This window comes from Taudactylus pleione, unplaced genomic scaffold, assembly GCF_031769625.1.
Source record: "Taudactylus pleione unplaced genomic scaffold, aTauple2 ptg000986l, whole genome shotgun sequence".
NCBI classification, from domain to species: Eukaryota; Metazoa; Chordata; class Amphibia; order Anura; family Myobatrachidae; genus Taudactylus; species Taudactylus pleione.
The window spans coordinates 485,091-499,545 of record NW_028285387.1 but is presented as its reverse complement, the minus strand read 5'-3'; positions in this window follow the sequence as shown (position 1 = coordinate 499,545).

Genomic DNA, 14,455 nt, shown 5'->3' with positions numbered 1-14,455 from the left:
TCCCACCCCACCATTTTCCCTTCAGAGATCCTTCTCCGCCAAACAAGTGAATTGACTGTATCGTTGTATCAACTTTTTTCTCTGGAATTTTTTTGGACTGATTGGGGACAGAAGCCCTTGATCCCCTTTTTTTGTAGTAGAAGATTAAGCTTCCTTGTAGAGCTGTTTTAGCAATACATCCTCTCTCGCCCCTCGAGAGAGGGTCTCCTGCACTCGTTGCGTAAAGCAAGCAGCCATTTTGAAAATGCAGCCCGTGTCTTGCCAGCAACCAGTGAGGCATGGAGTTGAAATGATAGTCCGCATTCTCGGTGATGTCATGGGTTCCAAGTGATTTAATAGGCTGCATGATCACTGGATCCACCCAGAAAAAAAAAAAAAGATGTCTGGCTCCGCTGTAAACAATGGGTGCTCTTTACGTCTTGTCCTCCCCGAGTATAATGTGTGAGACATGAGCGGCTGCTTTCACAACGTCGACCTTCCTCTTTATACATAACCCCCTTTTTTTTTTTAAACATAGCATTACAAGGTGCATAGAGACCTCAGGAAGAAGTCACCGATCATCCTGACGAGCGCCATCTCACCGTAGTTTTCGCATGTCAGCGCCATCAGGTCAGTTGACCGCCACACGACTGTTACCGCATGTCACTTTCCTCGTTAAAGCACAATGTCAGACTATTCTGCTCATTGCTAGAAACACCGTAGAGAGTAGCGTACAACTCGCCCCCCACCCCGAATAAAACCTAATGCAGAGTAATTATATAGAACCTAGTTTCACTTTATTCTGTACGATATGCTGTTTTTCTATATATATATAAAAAAAATTAAATAAAGTAATTTTTTTTTTTCACAAGTTGTGGCGGAAAATGATTCATTTCTCTCTGTAGTACGGTGAGAAGGCGTAAAATGCTGGCAGACTCCCGCCACAAGGTGTCGCTGTTCTGATGCACCGCAATATAACTGGCCGTATGTCGGACTTGAATTCAAATTCGTAAGTGGAAAAATAAGATCCCTATAAATAGGGACACACTGGCATTCAAAAACATCTGTTAAACAATTGTTACCTCACATTCAGTTAAATATTACCCGTGGCATATACACAATGGCGGCAGCCATTTTATACACTAAGCTTTTATAGCCTACTAATTCACTAGCAATTAGTGACGTCACTGAGGCGTGAGGGGCTTGTCGCTGCCTTGTGAACTAGCAGGCTGAGGGGTCTATTTACTAAGCAGTGTTAGGAGACAGAGTGAAAAGTGATAAGAAAGTGATAAGGTGCCAGCCAATCAGCTCCCAACTGTCATTTTTCAAACACAGCCTGTGAGATGACAGTTGGGAGCTGATTGGCTGGCACCTTATCACTTTCTTATCACTTTTCACTCTGTCTCCTAACACTGCTTAGTAAATAGTCCTCTGAATATTTTGGGTCCGTCCACAAAATGGTTGCAGGCAACAGGGTCACGTTAAGGGGGGAGTGAGAGATGAATGCAAAAGAGGTTCCTGTTGTGCCCGCGCTGGTATGCGTTCGCACACTCGCGTGCTCTTCGTAAGTACTAGGATACACTCTGCTGTATTGGTGTCACTAAGCTGACGGGGGAAACCAAAATAATTTTCTTAGTGATTAAATTAGTAATCGCCTTAGTTGGAGGGGTTTGGCGCACGTAGATCAATAAAGACTTATTCTGAGAATTAATGAAGTGGACGGATTTAATCAGCCTGAAGTGATAATTAAACAGTTTTTGTGGCGACTGTCCCAAATGTTTCACCTAACTCCCCGGGCTTGTTCCTCGGCAGAGATTTTGGTTTGATCATGTTGCCTTGGATTATACTTGGTCCGTTTCTAGCACCTCTATTTTAAAACTTCCTGTCAGAAGCAAAACCTGGGGTGTGGACGTGCCTGTACTTTCCAGGGAATACAGTTCTGTCAGTGGAAAGTAAAGTGATACATGTGTTTGAGGGAAAATATAACTCGTATATGAATAGACGTGATGGTATTTGCCTATAAATTGTATAGTAGCATAGGCGTCAGAACGGGGAGGGGGGCGACTCACCCCCAACATTTGAAAGGTGCCAGTGTAGCGGCGGGCAGTCAGGGGCTGTGCTTTATAGCAATAGGCTGCGTGACCCCTGTAGTGCACGGAGTAGGGGGTGTAATGTGCGCTGTTATAACTTAAAGACCTCACATTACACCTCCTCCATACAGTGCAGGGACCGCGCAGCCTATTGCTATAGAGCACAGCCCGACTGTCCGCGGCCGACGCTCCAGTCCCTGCCTCCTGCTGCTCCGGCGCTTATGCGCCCAGCCACAGGTAAGTTGGAGGGAGGGGGGGTGAGTGGGGGCGGGCGGCAAAATTAAATTATATATTGCCCCCCCATAAAATAGTTCCGACGCCTCTGTACAGTAGAAAATATACCTCCTAACATTTGTAGTGGCCAAAGCAAGAGAAGAGCAAAAGCGCACTCAAGAGGGGGGCGGTGAAAAGCATAATAGGGGGTGTGCCCAATATTTCTGATTCACCGGGCGAATGTCTGTGATTTTCCCTTCTCTTTGAATGCCAATAGACACGATGGCAAGTCCTGGCAGCACCCAAGCTGTGTAGAGAGTATTGGGACTTCTCTCCCCAACTGCTCGGCCGATGGAGACAGAAACCTGAAATCTGGACATGTTGGGAGGCACGGCATATATCCACTGAGATACAAGCACCCTTGGTCACTGACATGCCTGGCCCTTTCACACTGCATCGTAACCCGGGTTATTGCTTGGAGCGTGACAGGAGTATTATAAACATGCATCGGCCTTGGGAAAACTGTGCCCATTCCTTACACACCCAGGCAGGCGTTTTGTGGTAGAAGCCCATATTTATAAGAATGCACTTTGTAAATTATCTGGGAACCAGTGATATCCCGAACATCATATTTACACTCCACATTCCACTGAGACACCGCAACCAATCAACAATTAGCTCTTGTCTGGATCAAGGTAAAGAGCAGCTGTGTGATTGGTTGCTACGGCTCAATGCAGAATTAAATCCTGGCATATGAGCACTAGTGAGGTCACTGGTCATAATGCGAGGACCGGCTGCGTACTCCTATGTATTGGTTCAGCCCCCTAACCAGCTGCCGTGTGTAGGTGACAGTGACCAGACTAATGCCACGTATGCACTAAGCGATTGAAATTGAGCGATTGAACAATAAAGACATCGTTCTCGTTCAGTCGCTCATTAATCGTTCACAAATCGGGCATGAAAATGTCAAAAACGCTGGTCTTTTTTTACCTCAATCATCGCCTGTACATGCCGGTGTAGGCACAGCACAGGATGAGGAATGACTGTACGATTACAATGTTGTAATCGTACTGTTGTTCCTCTATCACCTAATGGATACGCACCTTATAGGTAGGAAAAGCTATAGTTTTCTATAAGCTATCCCCCCCCCCTTATCCAAACTGCTAGAACTACAGGGGTGCCTTTGGAAAGGTATCCGGTCTTTAGATCTACAATAAAAAGGTAGACAATGTCTAGATAGACACCAGATGCAGGCAATAGGTCAACAGGGTCAATAGAGTTTTATTTTTTAGGGTTAGGCACTTACCGGAGGGTTCGGCACTTACCGGAGTGTTAGGGTTCGGCACTTACTCAGACAGTTAGGCACCAGGATGGAGGGTTAGGGTTAGGCACTTACCAGAGGGTTAGGCACTTACTCAGACAGTTAGGCACCAGGATGGAGGGTTAGGCACTTACCGGAGGGTTAGGCACTTACTCCGACATTTAGGCACCAGGAGGGACGGTTAGGGTTAGGCACCAGGAGGGAGGGTTAGTGTGAAGACTAGGGCTAGAAAAAAAACAACAACATGGCGACCATTTTTGTGTCAACATTTTGACCCTGCCGACCTTACATGTCGACCTATTTACCCTGTCGAACTTGTGTCTCTGTCGACCTTATTGCCTGTCTAACTTGTGGTGTCTACTTAAACATTGTCTACCTTTTTACTGTAGACCTTGTGACCCACACCCAGTTTGGAAACCATTAACCCCGTCAGCACCTGTAATGTTTATACAGATTGCTAGCTGTAAAAGTCTGGACCAGGAGTTTGGGGACACCTGAGAGGTCCTGAGATTTGTGCCCCATCAATGGTCTCCGTGTGAGACAGGATTTATATCTCACGTTAGTTTATAGTGACAGAGTAAATACACTCTCTTATGAGTGGATGTGACGATTCCCTGCTGGGTCAGTGGTTATAGCAACTGCTAGGGTCAGTAACACATGACTGGAGCAGTGATACCGTGTCTGTCTCAGACACAACATGTAGGTCTTTGTGACTGCTTCAGCTGTAAGATCAGGGACATCCAGCGAGGCAGCCGATCGATACGGTGAAATCTATGTCCCTCGGCGCTCCATAAGTCTTTGTTCCTTTTATTGTTCTGGCTGCAGATATTGAGGCTTTAGAAGCTTTTCTCTGTCTGTTCTCCCCGAGGGGCTTTTAGAGACCCTAATGTAGAATGGGAATCCTGCAGCCCTCGTCCATCATTGTAATAGGGAAATCACGGGGAGGGTTGTGTCTGTATAACCAACCATGTGTCTGACGGCAAAATACAAGCAGGTTTTCTGATAATCGCTGAGCAATAAAAGATGATAGCAGCCAAGAGAAATAAACGGTGATAAATAGCGATATTATGGTCAGACGTGAAGAAGGAGGGATTCAGGAATTTATGTTGTCTGCAGCCAGGAGCGAGAGGAATGTAGCAGAGAGGCCCCTGAAGCCGATACAAAGCTAAGTGGCGTCATGGGACAGAAGTATTGGATGGAAGGCAGCCAAGCGCAATGTAATAATTGAAATTGCTAAATGGAACACTCCATGAACTGAACCCATAACTAATTGCAGTAAGTGACGTCACTGTGATTCCTTCATCCATCGTTTTACAGAAGGAGAATTCCTATAAAAACCATAGTGTCCCACAGAAGAATATGAAGGAAAGTTGTAGTAATTGGACGTCCCTGAGAACTGTTTCGGCAAGTCTTCAAAAGTTGTCCATCTCCGGCAAAAAAAAAAATTATATTTAGGGGAGATGGATCAAACCAATCAGATTCTAGCTATCATTTTATAGAATGTACTTGATAACTAATCAGTACAAGCTGATTGGTTGATATGGGCAAATTCAACCTCTTTTGAAGGTTTGAACCATCTCCCCAAGAGTGGTAGTACCAGGAGAGAGATTCCTTCATACAGAGAGATGTGGAAGCGAGGTAATATCCTGGGATGTGAGGTGCAGACAGACAAAGAGCGTTCTCTAATCTGGGTGCAGCAGGAGTCCTAACTCTAGGCCTGAATCGGTTGTGGACGCTAATGCATTCGCCGCTGCAATCCCGCACACAGCTGCTGTGTGCGAAAAATCTGCTAATACTGTAGCCGGCTGGGAGTGTACTAAGGCGCCCACCGGCGTCTTCACAGATGCAAGCAAGTGTGTGCAAATATTAAGCCGCCATCGCAGACCATTTGATAATCGTACATCTGAGTGGCCCTGTGGTCATACAGAATGGATGCCTGAACTGAGACCTCGGAAACCACATCCTCTGCGTACGGGATCGCAGACGCAGGCTACGATTTGTATTTTTTGACGACACTCCCCATTACCGTGACACATGCTCAATAGACCAATAATCACTTTACTACGTAAATATCGGAATAGCGTACATCTCCTAATCATGCCCTGTGCGTCTACAGATGCGCCCCTCTCTGTTTCAAAGAGCCCCATTTGGGATGGCATGAAAAATGCAACTAAGTTGCACCTCGTGCTCTTTTGGCTCAATATTTTGCTCAGTTTGCCGCTCTCGTGCGCTTCTAAAGCGATAAAAACACAACGTATGCGTCGCCTGTCCTCCATTATGGATTTGAGTGCTACAGATGCTAATCGGAGAAAGAAGACCATTTTCATTGTGAACATGTCAACATTCTGAAGACGTCGACCTGGTACATGTTGACATTTTCGTGTCGACACTGTGGTGGCCCTTGCTCCAGGACTCTAGACTTCAGTGTGAGCTATCATACAGCGTTATCCCCATCTCTCGCCCCAGGACTCTAGGCGTCAGTGTGAGCTATCATAGAGCATTATCCCCGGCCCTTGCTCCAGGACTCTAGACTTCAGTGTGAGCTATCATAGAGTGTTATCCCCGGCCCTCGCTCCATTACTCTTAACGTCAGTGTGAGCTATCATAGAGCATTATCCCCGGCCCTTGCACCAGGACTCTTAGCGTCAGTGTGAGCTATCATAGAGAGTTATCCCTGGACCTCACTCCAGGACTCTTAGCGTCAGTGTGAGCTATCATAGAGTGTTATCCCCGGCCCTCGCTCCATTACTCTTAACGTCAGTGTGAGCTATCATAGAGAGTTATCCCTGGACCTCACTCCAGGACTATTAGCATCAGTGTGAGCTACAGTATCATAGAGCGTTATCCCCATCTCTCGCCTCAGGACTCTTAGCGTCAGTGTGAACTATCATAGAGAATTATCCCCGTCCCTGGCTCCAGGTCTATTAGCATTAGTGTGAGCTGTCGTAGAGCGTTATCCCCGACCCTCGTCATAGAGCGTTATCCCCGGCCCTCTCTCCATTACTCTTAACGTCAGTGTGAGCTATCATAGAGCATTATCCCCGGCCCTTGCACCAGGACTCTTAGCGTCAGTGTGAGCTATCATAGAGAGTTATCCCTGGACCTCACTCCAGGACTCTTAGCGTCAGTGTGAGCTATCATAGAGTGTTATCCCCGGCCCTCGCTCCATTACTCTTAACGTCAGTGTGAGCTATCATAGAGAGTTATCCCTGGACCTCACTCCAGGACTCTTAACGTCAGTGTGAGCTATCAGAGAGAGTTATCCCCGGACCTCACTCCAGGACTATTAGCATCAGTGTGAGCTACAGTATCATAGAGCGTTATCCCCATCTCTCGCCTCAGGACTCTTAGCGTCAGTGTGAACTATCATAGAGAATTATCCCCGTCCCTGGCTCCAGGTCTATTAGCATTAGTGTGAGCTGTCGTAGAGCGTTATCCCCGACCCTCGTCATAGAGCGTTATCCCCGGCCCTCTCTCCAGGACTCGGCGTCGGTGTAAGCTATCATAAAGCGTTATCCCCGTCCCTCGCTCCAGATCTATTAGCATCAGTGTGAGCTGTCGTAGAGCGTTATCCCCGACCCTCGTCTTAGAGCGTTATCCCCGGCCCTCTCTCCAGGACTCGGCGGCGGTGTAAGCTATCATAAAGCGTTATCCCCGTCCCTCGCTCCAGGTCTATTAGCATCAGTGTGAGCTGTCGTAGAGCGTTATCCCCGACCCTCATCATAGAGCGTTATCCCCGGCCCTCTCTCCAGGACTCTGCGTCGGTGTAAGCTATCATAGAGAGTTATCCCCGGCCCTCACTCCAGAACTCTTAGCGTCAGTGTGAGCTATCATAGAGCAGTATCCCTGTCCCTCGCCCCAGGACTTTTAGCATCAGTGTAAGGTATTATAGAGCGTTATCCCCGGCCCTCTCTCCAGGACTCTGCATCAGTGTAAGCTATCATAGAGAGTTATCCCCGGCCCTCACTCCAGGACTCTGCATCAGTGTAAGCTATCATAGAGAGTTATCCCCGGCCCTCACTCCAGGACTCTGCATCAGTGTAAGCTATCATAGAGAGTTATCCCCGGCCCTGGCCCCAGGACTCGGCATCTGTGTAAGCTATCATAGAGCGCATTTCTTTGAGCAGCGTGGAAGATGCAGGTAGCCCAGGGAACGGGCTGATGATATGAAGTGACAGATCTCAGATCAGGTAGCAAGCTGAGTGGCAGAGCCGCCGGTCCATGTCCTGTCTCATCCCACAGCCTCAATTAGGGTGAGATTTCCCTTGTTCTGCTTACAGTACTAGAAAGCAGCTGTAATACTGACATGGAGTATTCTGTTGGGCCATATAAGATAATAGGCTGCAGTGCTGCAACTCCTCATAGCAATGTCATACATGTCTCGGAGAAAGATCTATTTCAGTCGCCAACTTTTGACTGTAACCTCCGGGCGTATCTAGGCACACGGCAGGCGGGATTGTCCAGATGGACCTTCCGGATATGTTCATGGACCTGGATTATAATCTTTATGGGGGAGGGGAGGGGTGTGATTTAAATACTCAGCTATTATAAACCGTGGCTTCTAAAACCCATAGAATAAGGACATGTAGAACAAACAAAATTGCTCTGTAGAAATAACTGTTAATAAATAAAGTCAGTGTACTGAATAGTGGGGTCTATAACTTTTTGTAATGGATAATTTGAGGCTACAGGAGGGGACAGCTGCAGAGACCCATCCATAGGCACTCAGCCTCTCGTTACATCAATATATCCTGCGACAGACTACAATACCTCCTGGATCCTCTGTACCCTGCATTAATGTGACCTAAAATATCATCTGATCTTCAAGGTCTAAAAATAGGCAGAGAGAATCTGTTTAAACCAAATTTATGCGGCATGTGGCTCCCTCTATCTTCTAAAGCTACAAGAGAGCTCCCCCCCCCTCCCCGGGGCAGCCTGAGACTTCTAGTTCCACAGCAGCTGGAGGGTCAAGGGATGTCTGTTAATCACATGTGGGTCACTCAAATTGAACTGGGGTGAAATTATTTTATTCAAATAAGTCAATGTGCAGTGACCAACTTCTAAATGATTTTATTTGCTGTACAAATATTTATGGGAGTATATGGAGGGTGCAGGTAACTTGATCTCCCTAACCTTTCATATTGTGGGGGGAGATGTATCAAGACTTGGGGAGTGATAAAGTGAGTCTGTGCTAAATAAATGACAGAAGCTGATTGGTTATTTTGGCCAACTTCACTTTATCAGTCTCAAAGTCTTGATACATCTTTCCCTGTGCCATAGAACCTCCATTTACCAGGCGTTGCTCAGAGAAACTGCCATAATTATGGGAACATCTGTCCCACACCTCTAGTTAGTGACTTGGGGCCTGATTCAGCATGGATCGTTATTGCGATTGCAGCTGCAAAATCGCACGCAGTTCTGCTGTGAAAATATGCTACTGTTTGCAGCCACTCCGCCAGCATAGAGACGCCCATTACCGATTTCTCACATCCGTAAGACCTCGCACTCCTGCGTATACATCGGTAACATCGGTCCCTCGCGCAGCGTTACAGCAGCTCTGACCTGTCTCAGAAATTCCATGTCTCGTCGCAGGCAGCGAGTACTGAAGCTGCGTATGCCGTTGCAGTGGCTAATTTACGCCCATTCATGCATAGACGTTCACGCGGTCTGGCACGCTTGCATTTCTCCGACCACTTCCCAATCACTCCCCCAAACACTGACGTCCAGTCAAACCCTCTTTCTACCTGCGTGCGTGATCGCAGTGCGATTGCAAGGCTATCCTGCGCACATGCACTGCGATGCATGCTCTGTACGCACCTTCGGCTGATCTGCGTACACGGTTGCAATTGTGATCCGCGCTGACTCAGGCCCTTGAACCGATTAACTGCTCTGCCAGTGTACAGTAGAGCAAATTGTCCTTAGCTCCTTAACCATGTTAAATATCATGTTTTTAAGAAAGAAAAGAGACCTTTGGAGTAGGGGTGAGCGGGTTCGGATTTCTGAAATCCGAGCCCCCCCGATCCGAGGCAGATCCGAGTCAGGCTCGACTTTTCCCGCCTGACTCGGATCTGAAATCGAGGCAAAACGTCATTATCCCGCCTTCCGAGTCTCGTGGGTTTTGGAACCTATATAAGGTACCCGCGTCGGCGCCATTTTCTCACTCGGCTGTGGACAGTGAAGAGGGAGGGTGGGAGTTAGGGCTGGCTGGGCTGTGTAGTGTAGTGTAGTGTAGTGCAGAGTAGTGTTGTGCTGTGCTGTGCTGCGCTGTGCTGCTGTTGTCCACTACTTCAAAGTCCATAGGGGCTGGCTGTGTTGTGCTGTGCTGCTGTTGTTAATAGGGGCTGTGTCCACTACTTCAAAGTCCATAGGGGCTGGCTGGACTGTGTTGTGCAGTCAGTTCTCCATAGGGGCTGTGTCCACTCCAAAGTCCTGTGCAGTGTCCCAGTCCTAAAGGGGTGCTGTAGTGTTGTCCAGGGGGTGCTCTGTCCATCAGGGGTGCTCCCCCCAAGTGCTAAAAAAATAATATTTTTTCTGTGTTTGTGAATTGTGTGCGCAGTAGCCGCACGTGCATCAACAAAGTAGTGCCAAGCGTGCGCCTGTGTCATAAGTAAAGTGCCGGCTGGCTTGACCGTTAAAGGGTGCTGTAACCCCCTAAGTACACTCCAGTCCAAACCAAAAAAAAAAATATTTTCTGTGTTTGTGAATTGTGCGCAGTAGCCGCACGTGCATCAACAAAGTAGTGCCAATTGTGCGCCTGTGTCATGAGTAAAGGGCCGGCTGGCTTGACCGTTAAAGGGTGCTGTAACCCCCAAAGTACACTCCAGTCCAAACCAAAAAAATATATATTTTCTGTGTTTGTGAATTGTGTGCGCAGTAGCCGCACGTGCATCAACAAAGTAGTGCCAAGCGTGCGCCTGTGTCATAAGTAAAGGGCCGGCTGGCTTGAACGTTAAAGGGTGCTGTAACCCCCAAAGTACACTCCAGTCCAAACCAAAAAAAAAATTATTTTCTGTGTTTGTGAATTGTGTGCGCAGTTGCCGCACGTGCATCAACAAAGTAGTGCCAAGCGTGCGCCTGTGTCATAAGTAAAGGGCCGGCTGGCTTGACCGTTAAAGGGTGCTGTAACCCCCAAAGTACACTCCAGTCCAAACCAAAAAAAAAATTATTTTCTGTGTTTGTGAATTGTGCGCGCAGTAGCCGCACGTGCATCAACAAAGGAGCAGCGCCAAGCGTGCGCCTGTGTCCCATAAGTAAAGAGCCGGCTGGCTCATTTCTTAAAGGCTGGTGTAACCCACAAAGTGCACTACTCTCCAGCAAAAATAAAGAAATATTTTCTGTGTTTAGCCGCACGTATATATCAAATCGATATAACATAAATGGAGGACCAAACTTTCTCCGATAAAAATAAAATAGAGAAAGATCAAGAACCACTTCCTCCTAGTGCTGAAGCTGCTGCCACTAGTCATGACATAGACGATAACATGCCATCAACGTCGTCTGCCAAGGCCGATGCCCAATGTCATAATAGAGGGCACATACAATCCCAAATGACAAAGTTCAGGAAAATGACCTTGAAAAAAACATTTAAATCAGCTGAAGAGAAACGTAAACTTGCCAATATGCCATTTACAACACGGAGTGGCAAGGAACGGCTAAGGTCGATCCCTAGTATGTTCATGACTAGTGGTTCAGCTTCACATGACGATGGAAGCCCTCCTCCCACTAAAAAAATCAAAAGAGTTAAGCTGGCAAAAGCACAGCGAAGAACTGTGCTTTCTAAGAAGATATCACAAATCCCCAAGGAGAGTCCAAGTGTGGTGGTGGTTGCGATGCCTGACCTTCCCAGCACTGGACGGGAAGAGGTGGCTCTTTACACCATTTGCACGCCCCCTGCAAGTGCTGAAAGGAGCACCCACAGTCCACTTGCTGATATGCAAATTGAAGATGTCACTGTTGAAGTACAACAGGATGAGGATACTGGTGTAGCTTGCGCTGAGGAGGAAGTTGGCGAGGAGGATTCTGATGGTGATGTGGTTTGTTTAAATCAGGCTCCGGGGGAGACAGTTGTTGTCCGTGGGATGAAAAAGCCCATCACGGTCATGCCTGGGCAGAAGACCAAACATTCCACCTCTTTGGTCTGGCAATATTTCTATCCAAATCCGGACAACAACTGTCTTGCCATATGTACCTTATGTAAAGGTGGAATAAGTAGGGGTAGGGACGTTAACCACCTAGGAACATCCTCCCTTATACGGCACCTGCAGCGCGTTCATAAAAAGTTACTGTCAAGTTCAGAAACTTTGGCTAAGACCGTAAGCAGTCCAGGGACACCTAAATCCTGTTGTCCTGTTGTATCCAAGCGCCTGCAAACCACACCGTCAACTCCCTCCTCGTCAATTTCCTCCTTAGGATCGGAAGTAGTCCTGCAGGCCATGTCACTGGCATGACTGACTCTCCTATCCCGGATACCTCCGGAGGATCCTGCATTGCTACGCCTCCTGCTGCCGCTGCTGCTGTTGCTGCTGCTGGGAGTCGTTCATCATCCCAGAGAGGAAGTAGGAACACCATTACTTTTACTAAACATTTGACCCTCCAACAGTCCTTAGCGAGGAGGATGAAGTACGACAGCAGTCATCCTGAAGCAAAACGTATAACTGAGGCCTTGACTGCTATGTTGGTGTTAGATGTGCGTCCGGTATCCGCCATTAGTGCAGTGGGATTTAGACAATTGCTGGAGGTAGTGTGTCCCCGGTTCCAAATCCCGTTTAGATTCCACTTCACTAGGCAGGCGATACCGAGACTGTACAGAAACGTCAGAAAAAGTGTCCTCAGTGTCCTGAAAAATGCCGTTGTACCCAATGTCCACTTAACCACGGACATGTGGACAAGTGGAACAGGGCATACTAAGGACTATATGACTGTGACAGCCCACTGGGTAGATGTATCACCTTACGCAGCAACAGCAGCAGTGTCACCAGTCGCAGCATCTCAGAAACGCCAGCTCGTTCCAAGGCAGGCTACGCTGTGTATCACCGGTTTCAGTAAGAGGCACACCGCTGACAACCTCTTAGAGAAACTGAGGGAAATCATCGCCCAGTGGCTTACCCCACTTAGACTCTCCTGGGGATTTGTGGATATCTGACAACGCCACCAATATTGTGCGGGCATTACATCTGGGCAAATTCCAGCACGTCCCATGTTTTGCTCACACAATAAACTTGGTGGTGCAGAATTTTCTGAAAAGCGACAGGGGCGTGCAGGAGACGCTTTGGGTGGCCCGAAAAATTTCAGGCGACTTTCGCCATTCAGCGACTGCGTGCCGAAGACTGGAGCGCCAGCAAACACTCTTGAACCTGCCCCGCCAACACCTGAAGCAAGAGGTTGTGACGCGGTGGAACTCAACCCTCTATATGCTTCAGAGGATGGAGGAGCAGCAAAAGGCCATTCAAGCCTATACATCCACCTATGACATAGGCAAAGGAGGGGGTATGCACCTGACTCAAGCGCAGTGGAGAATGATTTCCGTGTTGTGCAAGGTTCTCCAGCCCTTCGAACTTGCCACACGTGAAGTCAATTCAGACACTGCCAGCTTGAGTCAGGTCATTCCCCTCATCAGGCTTTTGCAGAAGCAGCTGGAGAAAGTGAAGGAGGAGCTAAGACGGAGTGATTCCGCTCGGCATGTGGGACTTGTGGATGAAGCCCTTCATTCGCTTTGCCAGGATTCCAGGGTGGTCAATCTGTTGAAATCAGACCACTACATTTTGGCCACCGTGCTCGATCCTAGGTTTAAAGCCTATGTGGTGTCTCTCTTTCCGGCGGACACAAGCCTGCAGAGGTGCAAAGACCTGCTGGTGAACACACTGTCAGCTGAAGCGGAACGTGACACGTCAACAGCTCCTTCTTCATTTTCTCCCGCAACTGGGGCTGCCAGGAAAAAGCTTAGGTATCCTAAGCAACCCGCTGGCGGTGATGCAGGGTAGGCAGGACCAAGTTTGGACATCTGGTCCGGACTGAAGGATCTGGCAACAATTTCTGACATGTCTACTGTCACTGCATATGATACTGTCACCATTGACAGAATGGTGGAGGATTACATCGGTGACAGCATCCAAGTAGGCATGTCAGACAGTCCATACCTGTACTGGCAGGAAAAAGAGGCAATTTGGAGGCCCCTGTACAAACTGGCTCTATTTTACCTGAGTTGCCCCCCCTCCAGTGTGTACTCCGAAAGAGTGTTTAGTGCAGCCGGGAACCTTGTCAGCGAAAGGCGTAGGAGGTTGCTTCCACAGAATGTGGAGAAGATGATGTTCATCAAAATGAATTATCAGCTCTTCCAGGGAGACCAGCCTCCAGAACGTACAGAGGGACCTGTGGTGGTGGATTCAAGTGGGGACGAGTTAATACTTTGTGAGGATGAGGATGTACACACTGAAGAGGGTGAGGAATCGGTGGATGAGGAGGATGAGGATGACATCTTGCCTCTGTAGAGCCAGTTTGTGCAGGGACACATTAATTGCCAGCTTGTTTTGTGGGGGCCCAAACGAACCAATCACAGTTGTGTGGCAGACCCTGGCGCTGAAATGATTGGTTTGTTAAAGTGTGCATGTCCTGTTTATACAACATAAGGGTGGGTGGGAGGGCCCAAGGACAATTCCATCTTGCACCTCTTTTTTTTCTTTGCATTATGTACTGTTTGGGGCCTAGTTTTTCAAACTGCCATCCTGTCTGCCACTGCAGTGTCACTCCTAGATGGACCACGTGTTTGTGCCGCCCACTCGTGTCGCTTAGCATAGTCATCCAGCTACCTCGGTGCAACCTTTTGGACATAAAAACACTATTGTGAGGTGTGAGG